Source organism: Pongo pygmaeus, chromosome 5, assembly GCF_028885625.2.
Source record: "Pongo pygmaeus isolate AG05252 chromosome 5, NHGRI_mPonPyg2-v2.0_pri, whole genome shotgun sequence".
Classification (NCBI taxonomy): Eukaryota; Metazoa; Chordata; class Mammalia; order Primates; family Hominidae; genus Pongo; species Pongo pygmaeus.
The window spans coordinates 110,816,560-110,832,221 of NC_072378.2; the positions used below are offsets into that span (position 1 = coordinate 110,816,560).

General features: G+C 42.5%; 1 non-coding gene and 1 pseudogene across 1 annotated transcript; one reads left to right on the top strand and one right to left on the bottom strand.

The window, feature by feature from the left end:
• Positions 1-3,030: 3,030 nt before the first annotated feature.
• Positions 3,031-3,158, top strand: LOC129039778 (small nucleolar RNA SNORA40). Its single transcript, XR_008503479.1, has one exon. It is a non-coding gene; the product is annotated as a small nucleolar RNA SNORA40 (small nucleolar RNA).
• A 9,463-nt stretch (positions 3,159-12,621) lies between these two features.
• Positions 12,622-13,523, bottom strand: LOC129039634 (ornithine aminotransferase, mitochondrial-like; annotated as a pseudogene).
• Between the last annotated feature and the right edge of the window lie 2,139 nt (positions 13,524-15,662).

The window sequence follows — 15,662 nt, forward strand, 5'->3', positions numbered from 1 at the left end:
GTTGCTTACCTAACATAGCATAAACATGGTGAAATGAGTATATTAGCAATTCATGCAGGGCTGGCTTCATGGGCATACAGGCCAGGCCTTAGTCTCAAAAGGGACTCATACTGAGTTTAATACCCTGCTGTTGGGTCATTAAATTCCTAATAATTTTCTCTATTTAAGCTCTTGGACTTATACCAGCAATGTGCCAGGGGTTCTCAGGTCTTAAGCCAGAGACTGAAGGCTGCACTGTCGGCTTCCATACTTTTCAGGTTTTGGGACGGGCTTCTTTGCTCCTCAGCTTGCAGACAGCCTACTGTGGGACTTCACCTTGTGATAGTGTGAGTCAATACTCCTTAATAAACTCCTATTCATATATACATTTATCCTATTAGTTCTGTCCCTATAGAGAACCTTGACTAATACACCAGTTTTGAAACCTGCTGCAACATTTCAAAAAAAATATTCACAGGCATACAAATAAAACAGATTTTAGGCCGGGCATGGTGGCTCACGCCTGTAATCCCAGCACTTTGGGAGGCCAAGGCAGGTGGATCACGAGGTCAGATGTTCAAGACCAGCCTGGCCAACATGGTGAAACCCCGTCTCTACTAAAAATACAAAAATTAGCCGGCGTGGTGGTGCACACATGTAATCCCAGCTACTTGGGAGGCTGAGGTAGGAGAATCACTTGAACCCAGGAGGCGGAGGTTTCAGTGAGCCGAGATCGTGCCACTGCACTCCAGCCTGGGTGACAGAGCGTGACTCTGTCTCAAACAACAACACCAACAACAAAAACTGAATTTAAAGATTGTCACATTTAACAGAAAAGAACACTTTTCATGTGGAACTCAGGTGAAAAAAACATTAATGAGGAAGACAAATCTAAAATTAATTTTTTCCTTTTAATTGAATATACAGTAGAATGCATAAATAGCTATCCTGAATTATATACATGAAGCTACTTTTCATTTCCTATATGATTGATATCTACAAGTTACAGAAACTATCAGAGGAAACATTAAATGCCATTGTATAAATTAACATTTACAATTAAATTCAGACTTACATGAAATGATGTAAATGTACAGTTAAATCTTTTTTAGAAAAATTATCTCAAGTAGGCTTGGTGTGGTGGCTCACACCTGTAATCCCAGCACTTTGGGAGGCTGAGGCAGGTAGATCACAAAGTCAGGAGTTCAAGACCAGCCTGGCCAACATGGTGAAACCTCGTCTCTACTAAAAATACAAAAACTAGATGGGTGTGGTGGTGTGCACCTGTAGTCCCAGCTACTTGGGAGGCTGAGGCAGGAGGATTGCTTGAACTCAGTAGGCAGAGGTCACAGTGAGCTGAGATCACGCCACCGCTCTCCAGCCTAGGCAACAGAGCAAGACTCTGTCTCAAAAAAAAAAAAAAAAAAAAAGAACAATGCTTTATATTTTAGTATCTTAATTGCATTTTTTTTCTGCTTTTTGTACAAGGTCCTTACATTTTTCACTTTGCAATGCACCAAGCAAATTATGTAGCTATCTCCAAATGCATGGCATGCATATCAATTAGGATTCTACCAGAAAAAGAACTAGGAGTGTGTGTGTGTATGTGTGTGTGTAAGTTTATAAATTTATTGCAAGGAATTGTTTGTTACCTTTCACAATTGTGGGGGCTGGCTAAGCAAGTCTGAAACCTTGGGCAGGCTCTTAGGCTGGAAACTCAGGCAGAAGCTAAAACTGTAGCCCAAGGTTAGATTTTCTTCTTTCTAAAGGCCGGGCACGGTGGCTCACGCCTGTAATCCCAGCACTTTGGGAGGCTGAGGCAGGCGGATCACAAGGTCAGGAGATTGAGACCATCCTGGCTAACACGGTGAAACCCCTTCTCTACTAAAAATAGAAAAAATTAGCCGGGTATGGTGGTGGGTGCCTGTAGTCCCAGCTGCTCGGGAGGCTGAGGCAGAAGAATGGCGTGAACCCGGGAGGCGGAGCTTGCAGTGAGCCGAGATCACGCCACTGCACTCCAGCCTGGGTGACAGAGCAAGACTCCATCTCAAAAAAAAAAAAAAGAATTTCTTCTTTCTTAGGGAAACTTCCATTTTGCTCTTAGGCTATTTAACTGATTGAATAAGGTCCACCCAGATAATTAATGGATGATAATCTCCTTTACTTAAAGTCAACTGTAGATGCTTACTCTATCTACAAAATTCCTTCAGCAAATTTCCATTTTTTTTTTCTTTTTTTGAGATGAAGTCTTGCTCTGTCACCTAGGCTGGAGTGCAGTGGCACAATCTTGGCTCACTGCAACCTCCACCTCCCCGGTTCAAGCAATTCTCCTGCCTTAACCTCCTGAGTAGCTGGGATTATAGGTGCACACCACCATGCCCAGCTAATTTTTGTATTTTTTTAGTAGAGACAGGGTTTCACCATGTTGGCCAGGCTGGCCTCAAACTCCTGACCTTGTGATCCGCCTGCCTCGGCCTCCCGAAGTGCTGGGATTACAGGCATGAGCCACCGCACCCGGCCAGCAAATTTCCTTCTAGCAACACCTAAATTAGTTTTTGATAACTGGGTACTATAGCCTTGTGAAGTCAACACAAGTAACCATTACATCATGGGATGATGACATTATGATTCCTGAAAATATGAGCTGTGTTTGTTTGGAATGAAGAGTTTGAAAAGGGCAAGGCTTTGAGAATTCAAGAACTTGTCTAATGTGATAATAAAGATAGCCAAAGACAAGATGATTTCAGCTGGGCTCAGTGGCTCATGCCTATAATCCCAGCACTTTGGGAGGCTGAGGCAGGCAGGTCACTTGAGGTCAGGGGTTTGAGACCAGCCTGGCCAACATGGTGAAACCCCGTCTCTGCTAAAAATACAAAAATTAGCCATGTGTGATGGCAAGCACCTGTAATCCCAGCTATTTGGAAGGCTGAGGCAGGAGAATCAGTTGAACCTGGGAGGTGGAGGTTGCAGTGAGCTATCATGCCACTGCACTCCAGCTTGGGTGACAGAGCGAGACTCCGTGTTAGCAAAAAACAACAACAACAACAAAACTGCACTTATGTATGTTTTTGTTTAACTTGTGGACAAAGACTTATGGATAGATGCAAAAAATAAATCCTCCTTTGCAACCCAGAACTCATTGTTCAGTATGAGTTTTGATACATATAAGAAGGGATATTATGATACCTGAGACAGTTAACTGATGGAGTATTGATAGCCATAAAGGTTGGTCCCAGACCAGGCACAGTGGCTAAAGCCTGCAATCTCCACACCAAAGTGGGAGTATTGCTTGAAGCCAGGAGTTCAAGATGAGCCTGGGCAAGAACGTAACAAACACCTCATCTCCACAAAAATTTAAAAATTAGCTGGATATTGGGGCATGTACCTGTAGTTGCAGCTACTCAGGAAGGGGAGGCTAAGGCAAGAGGATTGAGCCAGGAGTTGGTGGCTGCACTGAGCTTTGATGGCACCACTGTACTCCAGCCTGGGTAACAAAGACAGACTGTCTCTTAATAAAAAAAGATTGATTCTAGAACTGTAGAAGAGATAGTTAAACAGCATGGGATATGAGGGAAATCCTCAGCAGTATTAATTTTGCATTCCAATTTCAATTGCATTCCAATTGATATAGACAATGACTTTTTGTTTTAAAGGCTTTTATCTTGAGAACATGATGTCTGGAGTTAAAGGTATTGGCATATTCCACACATCTGTACTATTCTTGAGTGTGATCGCTTAGGAATAAATATGATTTGAACTCATTCATGTTAAGAGAGGGTGTCAAATTGAGAACCAGGCAGATCCACCACCTACAGTAAAAAGGACCTTAAATTGGTTGAAGAAATTAGATCCCAAAGATTCTTGGTGAATTTTGAAGTCTTCATCAGTATATCCATATTAAAAGGAGATGACAGAAACCAAAATAAAAGAATTATGAGCTGACAGGACAACTGGATTAAAATTAGAATTAGTTTCATTAAAAAGGGCTAACTTGAAGATAAATCTTTTGACTCCAGCTCTTTAGAGGATCTAAAGTCACCTTGATGGACGGTGGAACAAATCACAACATGGAATTCCTTGAATAAAAATTTATTGACTTTAAATAATTTAGCCTAACGTTACATTTACACAATTTTTTTAAAAAAAACCTCTTTACACTGCTTCTAAAACAAACAAACAAACAAACAAAAAGACAAGATGATTTCTTCTAGGAGCACTGGAGAATAGAAGAATATTTCAGTAAGAATAAGAAAATGTTGCCAAGCATAGTGGCTAACGCCTGTAATCCTAACACTTTGGGAGGTCAAAGCAAGAAGATTGCTTGAGCCCGTGAGTTCAAGACCAGCCTGAGCAACATGGCAAGACCCTCTCTCTACAAAAAATTTAAAATATTAGCCAGGCATGGTCGTGCACCTGTAGTCCCAGCTACTTGGGAAACTGAGGTGGGGGGAATCGCTTGAGCCTGGGAGATTGAGGCTGCAGTGAGCTGTGATCATGCCACTGAACTTTAGCCTGGTGACAGAGCAAAACACTGTCAAAAAAAAAAAAAAAAAGAATAAGAAAATGACAGGGAGTTGAACTCTCAGTTCAAAGAATAGAGACCCAGAGAAGTTTCACAATAACGTTAAAAGAGCCGATCTCTTCATATATACAACCATAAATCATTAATTTACAATAAAATTAAACTAAAAAAAAGAACTGATTTCTTGCAACTGCCTGGCAGACAAAGCCCTGAATTTAATTTTGCAGATTATAGAATTAAAACACAACATACAACTTCATCAAGTCTTTCATGTTAAGATGAGGGTATTGGGAAGGAGGTAAACTCTTAGACGTTGGGAATATTTGGGTGGACTCAGGCGAAGCTGGGAATCTTATACCCCCAAATTCCCTTGACCCTCCCTTGCCAGTGAAAACAGAACTCCTTCACTGTCTCAGAAAACTGGTTTCCCTTGTTTAAACCTTTCCAAAGGCAGTAACCTTGCAAGAGGATGCCCGTTCTCCTGAAGACCCACCCCAACCATTCCTGCCTGCCTCCATAAACCAGTTCACTCCCAGAGTGCCTTGGGGAGAAAATTAAAATATGTGTTCCAAGTAGATAAGGCTTTACATACCAAAATAATTGCAAAATCTTGCAAGTTGGTATTAATAGGAACCTAGGAAATTTGTGGGAATGCATTGAAGTGTTAAAGAAATATGCAATGTAACACTGAATTGGGCAAATTTTACCGATACAAGGCTTTGACTAGAGATTCTGAGTTTAATGTTCAAAGCGGAGCAGCTGGAGGTAGCTCTAAGTATTTGCTTGATTAGTTCACTGAAGCCTAGACTGAGGACTGAGCGTAGTGAGTACTTGGAAAGAAGGCATCTTAGTTCTAGTTCTATTTGAGATTAATTATTTAAATATTCAGAAATGATTTTTGAAATACAGAAGTAATATATGATCATTATAACTAATAAAAGGTTATATAATATTTAGAAGTTATTTTATTTTATTTTTTGAGATGGAGTCCAGCTCTGTCGCCTAGGCTGGAGTGCAGTGGTGCAATCTTGGTTCATTGCAACCTCCACCTCCCGGGTTCAAGCAATTCTCCTGCCTCAGCTTCCCGAGTAGCTGGGACTACAGGCGTGTGCCACCATGCTCGGCTAATTTTTGTATTTTTTTAGTAGAGACGAGGTTTCAGCATGTTGGTCAGGGTGGTCTTGAACTCCTGACCTCAGGTGATCCATCTGCCTCGGCCTCCCAAAGTGCTGAGATTACAGGCATGAGCCACCATGCCCTGCCTTTTCTTTTCTTTTTTAATAAAGAAGGAGTCTTATTGTGTTGCCCAGGCAGGTCTTGAACTCTTGGGCTCAAGCAATCGCCCCTCCTTGGCCTCCCAAAATATTGGGATTACAGGTGTGAGCCACCATGCCTAGCCATAAGTACTTTTTTGAAAAGTTGTGGGGTTTTTTTGTTTCTTTTTGTTTGTTTGTTTTTGTTGTTGTCATTGTTTTTGTTGTTGTTGTTGTTGTCGGAATCTTACTCTGTCGCCCAGGCTGGAGTCCATTGGCACAATCTCCGCCCATGGCAACCTCCACCTCCCGGGTTCAAGCGATTCTCCTGACTCAGCCTCCCGAGCGGCTGGGATTACAGGCATGCACCACCATGCCCAGCTAATTTTATATTTTTAGTAGAGACAGGGTTTCTCCATGTTGGTCAGGCTGGTCTTGAACTCTCGTCCTCAGGTGATCTGCCCGCCATGGCCTCCCAAAGTGCTGGGATTACAGGTGTGAGCCACCTTGCCTGGCTGAGAAATCTTTTTTAATTACCAAAGAGTATAAAGAATAATGGGTATTGTTCATTTATCTCTCACTATGCTAGAACAAATTTGATAATTGTTTGTAGTCTTTTGATTTATTACTCAAAAACTGCACTTTTTAAATTTAGCTTTCTGATTCTGTGCTTGTGTTCTCAACGCTTTCATGATTTTCTGCTCCTCGATAAGGAAAACAAACTTGATCCTGTTATAGACACATTTAGCACACATGGAACCACCATCGGCCCTCCTGACACTTTTTTGTTTTAGACAATCTCATAAGAACTTTAGGTCTTGTAGCATGAACCCCTGGAAGTCAGCCTGGGCACATGCCACATGTGGATTTTGGTGCTTTTCCAACCTTCTTGGCATCAAGGTAAACAAAGCTATTACCAGGGGTTCAAGAGAGACTTGCATAGGGGCTAATAGAAAACTTCCCCTTTGCCGTTTGAAAAATAAACTCATGAAAGGCAGTTTAATAGTTCATTTTGTGCTGCTTATAATATAATACCACAGACTGGATAACTCATCATGGACATAAATTTACTGGCCCACAGCTCTGATGGCTGGGAAGTACAAGATTGAGTTACTGGCATTTGGCAAGGGGTTTCTTACTCCATCATTCCATAGTGGAAGGGCAAGAGAGGGAGTGTGATATTATATACATATATTAATAGGTAGGTTTGCATCCAAAGCTCCTGGCTCATAACCCCCATAGCTCTTGTTATAATGTTGAGGCACTTTGGGCCTCAGAAAACAGAATCTCTCTCTCTCTCTAACCTTCCCTTGCCCTCGTTTCACTTACTTCTTTCTCTCCCCAAGGCAGGACTCTTCTCTTGCCTTTCTGTTTTGAAGCTGGTCGTAAAGAAATTCTCAGACCTAATGCAAATCAAAACCACAATGAGATACCATCTCACACCAGTTAGAATGGCAATCATTAAAAAGTCAGGAAACAACAGGTGCTGGAGAGGATGTGGAGAAATAGGAACACTTTTACACTGTTGGTGGGACTGTAAACTAGTTCAACCCTTGTGGAAGTCAGTGTGGCGATTCCTCAGGGATCTAGAACTAGAAATTCCATTTGACCCAGCCATCCCATTACTGGGTATATACCCAAAGGACTATAAATCATGCTGCTATAAAGACACATGCACACGTATGTTTATTGCCGCATTATTCACAATAGCAAAGACTTGGAACCAACCCAAATGTCCAACAATGATAGACTGGATTAAGAAAATGTGGCACATATACACCATGGAATACTATGCAGCCATAAAAAATGATGAGTTCACGTCCTTTGTAGGGACATGGATGAAACTGGAAATCATCATTCTCAGTAAACTATCGCAAGAACAAAAAACCAAACACCGCATATTCTCACTCATAGGTGGGAATTGAACAATGAGAACACATGGACACAGGAAGGGGAACATCACACTTCGGGGACTGTTGTGGGGTGGGGGGAGGGGGGAGGGATAGCATTGGGAGATATATCTAATGCTAGATGACAAGTTGGTGGGTGCAGCGCACCAGCATGGCACATGTATACATATGTAACTTACCTGCACATTGCGCACATGTACCATAAAACCTAAAGTATAATAATGATAATAATAATAATAATAATAAAAGAAAAAATAATAATAATAAAAAATATATATATAAAAAAAAAAAAAAAGAAAATGTGGCACATATACACCATGGAACACTATGCAGCCATAAAGAAGGATGAGTTCATGTCCTTTGTAGGGACATGGATGAAGCTGGAAACCATCATTCTCAGCAAACTAACACAAGAACTGAAAACCAAACACTGCATGTTCTCACTCATAAGTGGGAGTTGAACAACGAGAACACATGGACACAGGGAGGGGAACATCACATACTTGGGCCTGTCAGGGGGTGGGGGGCTGGGGAGGGAGAGCATTAGTAGAAATACCTAATGTAGATGATGAGTTGATGGGTATAGCAATCCCCCATGGCACTTGTATACCTATGTAACAAACCTGCACGTTCTGCACATGTACCCCAGAACTTAAAGTATATTAAAAACAAAAAAAGAAAAATAATAATTGAAAAAAAAAAAAAAAAAAAGAAATTCTCAGACCTACCTGGTCTGATTGTAGGTCATTATACCCTCAATTCAGAAGTGGTTCTGCCCCATACCCTGGAAGAAGGAATGCTGCAAGGGACCCCAAGACGAATCTGGGGTCCCTGTGACTCAAGGCCTAAACAGACAGGCCTTGCTGAGTTTCCCTACTCAGTCTGTTAGTGTTTGATCATACCCTTTTTGTCCAATCACATTTCCAAATGGTGGTCAATCATGCCTATCCAATGAAGTTTCCATAAAGGTCCAAGAAGACAGGGTTTAAGGAGCTTCCAGAAAGCTGAACACATGGAGGTTCCTGGAGGGTGTTGCACTCAGGGAGGGGACAGAGGCTGTGTGTTCTTTCCCCCATTCCTCAACCCATGTGTCTCTCCATCTGTATTCTTTGTAATATTCTTTATAATAAACTGGTAAACCTAAGTGTTTCCCTGAGTTCTGAGACCCATTCTAGCAAATTAATCATACTCAAAGAGAGGGTTGTCAGAGCCCAGAGCTGGTCAGTCAGAAGTTCTGGAGGCCCAGACTAGTGACCGGTGTCTGAAGTGGAGGAAGTCTTGGGGACTCAGCCCTCAACCTGTGTGATCTCAACTATCTCCAAGTAGATAGTGCCAGAATTGAATTTGAGGACACCCAGATGGTGTCTGCTGCAAAAGTGATTGCTTATTTGGTGCGTGGGAAAAAACCTCCACACATTTGATCACAAAAGTCTTCCATGTTGATGAGTGTTGTGGCGTGAGAGGACAGAAAAAACAGTGTGAGTATTTCCACACTCAGGGACAGAGAGAGAGAGAGAGAGAGAGGAGGGCAAAAATTGTTTTTTTAAATAAGGAACCCACTCCCACAGTAATGGCATTAATCTGTTCATGAGGGTTGTGCTCTTATGACCCAAATACTTCGCATAAGGGCGCACCTCCCAACACCACTGCATTGGGGCATTGAGATTCCAACACATGACCTTGGGGGACACATTCAAACCACAGCAAAAATGTAGACTGAAATTTAGTTTCACATTATGGTGTTGAAAATGATTAAAACCAAAGAAACAAACTTGCTTTTATGTTCTGATATATGAATTCATTCATTTTGTCCTTAAAAAGTAATGTAGTTGGCGCGGTGGCTCATGCCTATAATCCCAACAATTTGGGAGGCCGAGGCAGGCAGAGCACATGAGTCAGGAGTTCAAGACCAGTCTGACCAACATGGAGAAACCCTGTCTCTACTAAAAATACAAAATTAGCTGGGCATGGTGGCGCATGCCTATAATCCCACCTACTTGGGAGGCTGAGGCAGGAGGATCGCTTGAACTGAGGAGGCAGAGGTTGCAGTGAGCTGAGATCACACCATTGTGCTCCAGCCTGGGCAACAAGAGTGAAACTGCATTTCCCGCCCCCCCAAAAAAATGTAATGTAGTTTATAATTTTAGCCATTTTATGTCTCAGTGCTACAAAAGGCAAGGTTTTAGGCTGCTATTTTTAAGTACTTCTTTGTGATTAACACATTGTGGATATGAGTGGATTTTATTACCAGTAAATGAAAAGCCAAACAATTTAATAGACATCATAGTTCTCTCTCTCTTTCTCTCTCTCTCTCTCTCTCTCTCTCTCTCTATATATATATATATTTTTTTTTTTTTTGATACGGAGTCTCGATCTGTTGCCCACGCTGGAATACAGTGGCACAATCTAGGCTCAGTGCAACCTCCGCTGCCCGCATTCAAGCAATTCTCTGCCTCCACCTCCGGAGTAGCTGAGATTACAGGCGCCCGCCACCACGCCCAGCTAATTTTTGTATTTTTAGTAGAGACAGGGTTTCACTATCTTGTCCAGGCTGGTCTTGAACTCCTGACCTCGTGATCCACCCACCTTGGCCTCCGAAAGTGCTGGGATTAAAGGTTTGAGCCAGCGTGCCAGGCTATAAATATATTTTTGTAAAATATATTTTATAAAATATAAAATAAATATAAATATGGATTAAATAAATAAATATAAAAATAAAATAAATAAATATACAAATAAACAAATATTTAAAATACATATATATATCCTATTAGTTCTGTCCCTCTAAGGGAACCCTGACTAATACAAAGCTCATGGCAGTTGTATAGCATAGTGATTAATGGAGAGGGCTCTGGAGACAAACTGCCCTAATTTGGTTCCATAGCTTGACAGCTGCATGACTATAGCTGAGATACTGAACCTCAAGATTACTTGGTATAAGCTTAAGATAATGACAGTCTCTACTTCTTTTTCTTTTTTTTTTTTTTTTTGGAGACAGTGTCTCGCTTTGTTGCCCAGGCTGAAGTGCAGTGGTGTGATCCCGGCTCACTGCAACCTCCACCTCCCCAGTTCAAGCAATTCTCCTGTCTCAGCCTCCCAAGTAGCTGGGACTAAAGGCATGTGCCACCACACCTGGCTAATTTTTGTATTTTTAGTAGAGACGGGGTTTCTCCATGTTGGTCAGGCTGGTCTCGAACTCCTGACCTCATGTGATCTGCCTGCTTCGGCCTCCCAAAGTGCTGGGATTACAGGCGTGAGCCACCACTCCCAGCCGAGAGTATGTACATCTTACAGTTTAAATGAGCTAAAGCACATATTGTTTTCTGTTTTGTTCTGTTTTTTCTTTTTTTTTCTGGAATATGAGCTTTATTTTATATTTAAAGAAATATTGAAAATAAACATTTTTTCAAATTATAGTCAAGCACTCAAAACAATTTAGTAATGTTAAATGTTAACTCTTAATTCCAAATAATGACATACATAGAATACACCCTGGTGTTGGCCAATATGAAGTTTACTTAATATTAGTATTTTATATATGTTTAAGCATTAATCCTTCCTAAAATTCAATGATAACAATGGTTTGACTTTATAAGATGAAGTCTTTTATGTAATACCCCAGAGATAACTTTTTCAAATACAAAAAATTTATACCAGCAAAGAAATTATAGAAACGTGTAAATTGGCCAGGCATGGTGGCTCACGCCTGTAATCCCAGCACTTTGGGAGGCCAAGGCGAGCGGACCATGAAGTCAAGAGATCAAGCCCATTCTGGCTAACACGGTGAAACCCCATCTCTACTAAAAATACAAAAATTAGCCAGTCGTGGTGGCGCACACCTGTAATCTCAGCCACTTGGGAGGCTGAGGCAGGAGAATCCCTTGAACCCAGAAGGCAGAGGTTGCAGTGAGCTGAGATCGCGCCACTGCACTCCAGCCTGGGTGACAGAGCGAGACTCCATCTCCAAAAAAAACAAGACAAAACAAAACAACAACAAAAAACATATAAATTATACTGAAGGACTTGATTTAAAGGCTGTCTGTATACAGATGCATTTCACCTTAGAAAGTACACGTGCACAGCTGGTCGCAGTGGCTCATGCCTATAATCCTAGCATTTTGGGAGGTCAAGGCAGGCAGATCACTTGAGGTTAGGACTTCAAGACCCGCCTGGCTAACATGGTGAAATCTCGTCTCTACTAAAAATACAAAAACTTAGCAGAGTGCAGTGGCACGTGCCTATAACCCCAGCTACTCGGGAGGCTGAGGCAGGATAATCACTTGAACCCAGGAGGTGGAGATTGTAGTGAGTCGAGATTGTGCCACCGTACTCCAGCCTGGGGCAACAAAGCAAGAATCTGTCTCCAAAAAGAAAAAAAAAATGAAAGAAATTGATAGGAAGAGTTGTACTATTTGGCCAGGCACGGTGGCTCACACCTGTAATCCCAGCACTTCGGGAGGCCAAGGCGGGTGGATCACCTGAGGTCAGGAGTTTGAGACCAGCCTGGCCAACATGGTGAAACCCTGTCTGTACTAAAAATACAAAAAAATTAGCCAGGCATAGAGTCGGGCGCCTGTAATCCCAGCTACTTGAGAGGCTGAGGCAGAAGAATTGCTTGAACCCAGGAGGCAGCGGTTGCAGTGAGCCAAGATCACACCATTGCACTCCAGCCTGGACTACAGAGAGAGACTCTGTCTCAAAAAAAAAAAGAAAGTACACAGACCTATCAGAACACTCATTGAATATAGATGCCATTACATTCTCTTAGTTTCATTACAAAGCAAACAGTAGGTTCATAAATATTGTTCTATTATGTATCAATTGAAAAAAATATACATTCCAAAAAAAGTATTTGAAGACACATGGGAATAGAATGTGCCCGCATTAAGAGCAGAGCTTTTACAGGACCACCTGTCTCCAGCTGGCTCTCAGGGACCACTGAAAACAGCTGCTACCCTCAGAAAGACAAGATGGTCTTAATGATTTCACTGGACTCATGAATCTCATCCTCCTTGATCAACAGCAGAGGCACAACCCTGATGATGTCGCCATGGGTTGGCTTGGCCAAAAGTTCGTTATCTTGAAGTTGTAGACACACCTTCCAAGCATCACAATCTTTGGTTTCTTTAATAACAACAGTGTTTAATAATCCTTTTCCTCTTACGGCAATTACAACATCAGAAGTTAGCTTCATGAGTTCATTTCTCAATACCCATTCTTTCTGCATTTTCAGCAAGGTCTAAAACCTCAAGGGCTGTGATAGCCACTCAGCAGCCTAATGGGTTGCCAACGTATGTGGACCCATGTTCCCCTGGCTTAATGGTCAGCAATATATCATCATCACACAGCACCGCAGACATAGGGGATAAGCCCCCAGAAAGGGCCTTTCCGAGGAAGACTATATCAGGTCTGACATTTGCACGTTCAACAGCCAGCCGTCTACCAGTTCTGGCTAATCTTGTCTGTATTTCATCAGCAATAAACAGAACCTGGTGCCTGGTGTGGAGTTCTTGCACTCCCATTAGGTAACCTGGATCCAGAACAACAACACTCGCTTCACCCTAAATTGGTTCAACCATGAACGCAGCCACATTCGGATCCTGAAAAGCATGCTCCAGTGCAGGCAGATCATTATAGGGAATGATGTCAAATCCCAGCATAAACGGCCCCAAACCATCATAACTGGTTGGGTCTGTGGAACTGGACATAGCAGACAACGTCCTACCCCAAAAGTTTCCAGCTGCAAAAACAACTTTGCTTGTATTTCTGAATGTCCTTCATGGTATAGCCCCACCTATGAGCTAGTTTACAGGCAGTCTCTGCAGCCTCCATTCTTGTATTCATGGGAATAACTGTGGTAGTTGAAAAGTTTAGTAATATACTCCTCGTATTCACTAAGTATGTTACTATAGAAAGCTCTAGAGGTTTGTCCACATGACTCTTTAAAGCATTCACAATCTTGGGGTGACAATGCCCTTGGCTGACAGCACTGTAAGAACTCAGGAAGTCAAAATATTTTCTGCCTTCTACATCCCATAAGTAAATATCAACTATTTTTCCTTCCTACGGTTCAGACTAGAACGCAGACTTTTAACCCAAGATGTAGGGATGGCCTTCAGAAAGTCCAAAATCTCATGACAGCACCTGACCACGCAGGACACAGGACAGCTATGAAGCACAGCCTGTTTTTTTCTTATTTGAAAGTTGGTTTTTTTTTTTTTTTTTTGAGAGGAAGTCTTTTTGCTCTCTTGCCAAGGCTGGAGTGCAATGGTGCAATCTTGGCTCACTGCAAACTCTGCCTCCCAAGTTCAAGTGATTCTCTTGCCTCGGCCTCCTGGGTAGCTAGGACTATAGGCATGCACCACCTTGCCCAGCTAATTTTTGTATTTTCGGTAGGGATGGGGTTTCACCGTGTTGGCCAAGCTGGTCGCAAACTCCTGATCTCAAGTGATCCGCCCACCTCAGCCTCCCAAAGTGCTGGGATAACAGGTGTGAGCCACCACACCTGGCCCAAAGTTGGTTCTTTTTTTTTTTTTTGACACGGAGTCCCACTCTGTTGCCCAGGCTGGAGTGCAGTGGCGCCATCTCGACTCACTGCAACCTCCACCTCCCGGGTTCAATCAATTCTCCTACCTCAGCCTCCCGAGTAGCTGGAATTACAGGCATGTGCCACCATACCCAGCTAATTTTGTATTTTAGTAAAGACGGGGTTTCTCCATGTTGGTCAGGCTGGTCTAGAACTCCTGACCTCGGGTGATCCATCTGCCTGAGCCTCCCAAAGTGCTGGGATTACAGGCTTGAGCCACCGCGCCCGGCAGTAACATTCTTGTAGTTAGACTCTCCTTTACAGAAAGAAAACATGAGGACGAGGTGCAGTGACTCATGCCTGTAATCTTAGCACTTTGGGAGGCTGAAGCAAGAGGAGTGCTTGACCCCAGGAGTTAGAGACCAGGGCAACACAGAGAAACCCCGTCTTAAAAAAAAAAAGATAAAAATTGGCTGGGTGTAGTAGCTCACACCTGTAATCCCAGCACTTTGGGAGACCAAGGTGGGCAAATCACTTGAGGCCAAGAGTTTGAGACCAGCCTGGCCAAACATGGCAAAACCCCATCTCTATTAAAAATACAAAAATTAGCTCAGTGTGTTGGTGCACACCTGTAGTCCCAGCTACTCAGGAGGCTGTGGCACGAGAATCACTTGAACCCGGGAGGCGGAGGCTGCAGTGAGCTGAGATGGCATCACTGCACTCCAGCCTGGGTGACAGAGTGAGACTCTGTCTCAGAAAAAAACAAAAACAAAAACAAAAAACTGAAAAAGAAAGAAAAAATATGAATAAGAAAGTCCTAGATATGAAAGAAAAATATGAATAAGAAAGTCCATGGATATCAAAGATGCCCTCCAACTCCCACTGAATAGCATTCAAGATACCCTCATTCGGTGACAAAATCAAAGTTTGGACACAGCACTGGGTTAAACGCTGTTCCCGTAAAATTTATGTTTACCTGGAACCTGTGAATGTGACCTTTTTTGGAAATAGGCTATTTGCAGATGTACTCAAGTTAAAATGAGGTTATACTGGACTAGGGTGGGCCCTAAATCTATTATGACTAGTGTCATATGACTAGTGAAATAAGAAGAGGGAAGTTTGCTCACACAGATACAGAGAGAAGATGGCCGTGTGGAGACAGAGACTCAAGTTATGCTGCCTTAAAGCAAGGACTGCCGAGGCTTGCAGGCAACACCAACTTGGAATCTGCACAGAAGGATTCTCCCCTGTGGGCTTCAGAGAGATCATGGCCCTTAGACATCTTGATTTCAGACTTCTGGCCTCCAGGACTGTGAGCTAATCAGTTCCTGTTGTTTTAAGCCACTCAGTTTGTGGCAATTTGTCACAGCAGCCTGAGGAAACTGACACAGGCATCAATCAAGCTCTTCTCATACCTTATCAGGAGGAGGCGGGCAACCCTTCCTTAGTCTGGTCAGCATCCTCATCCAACA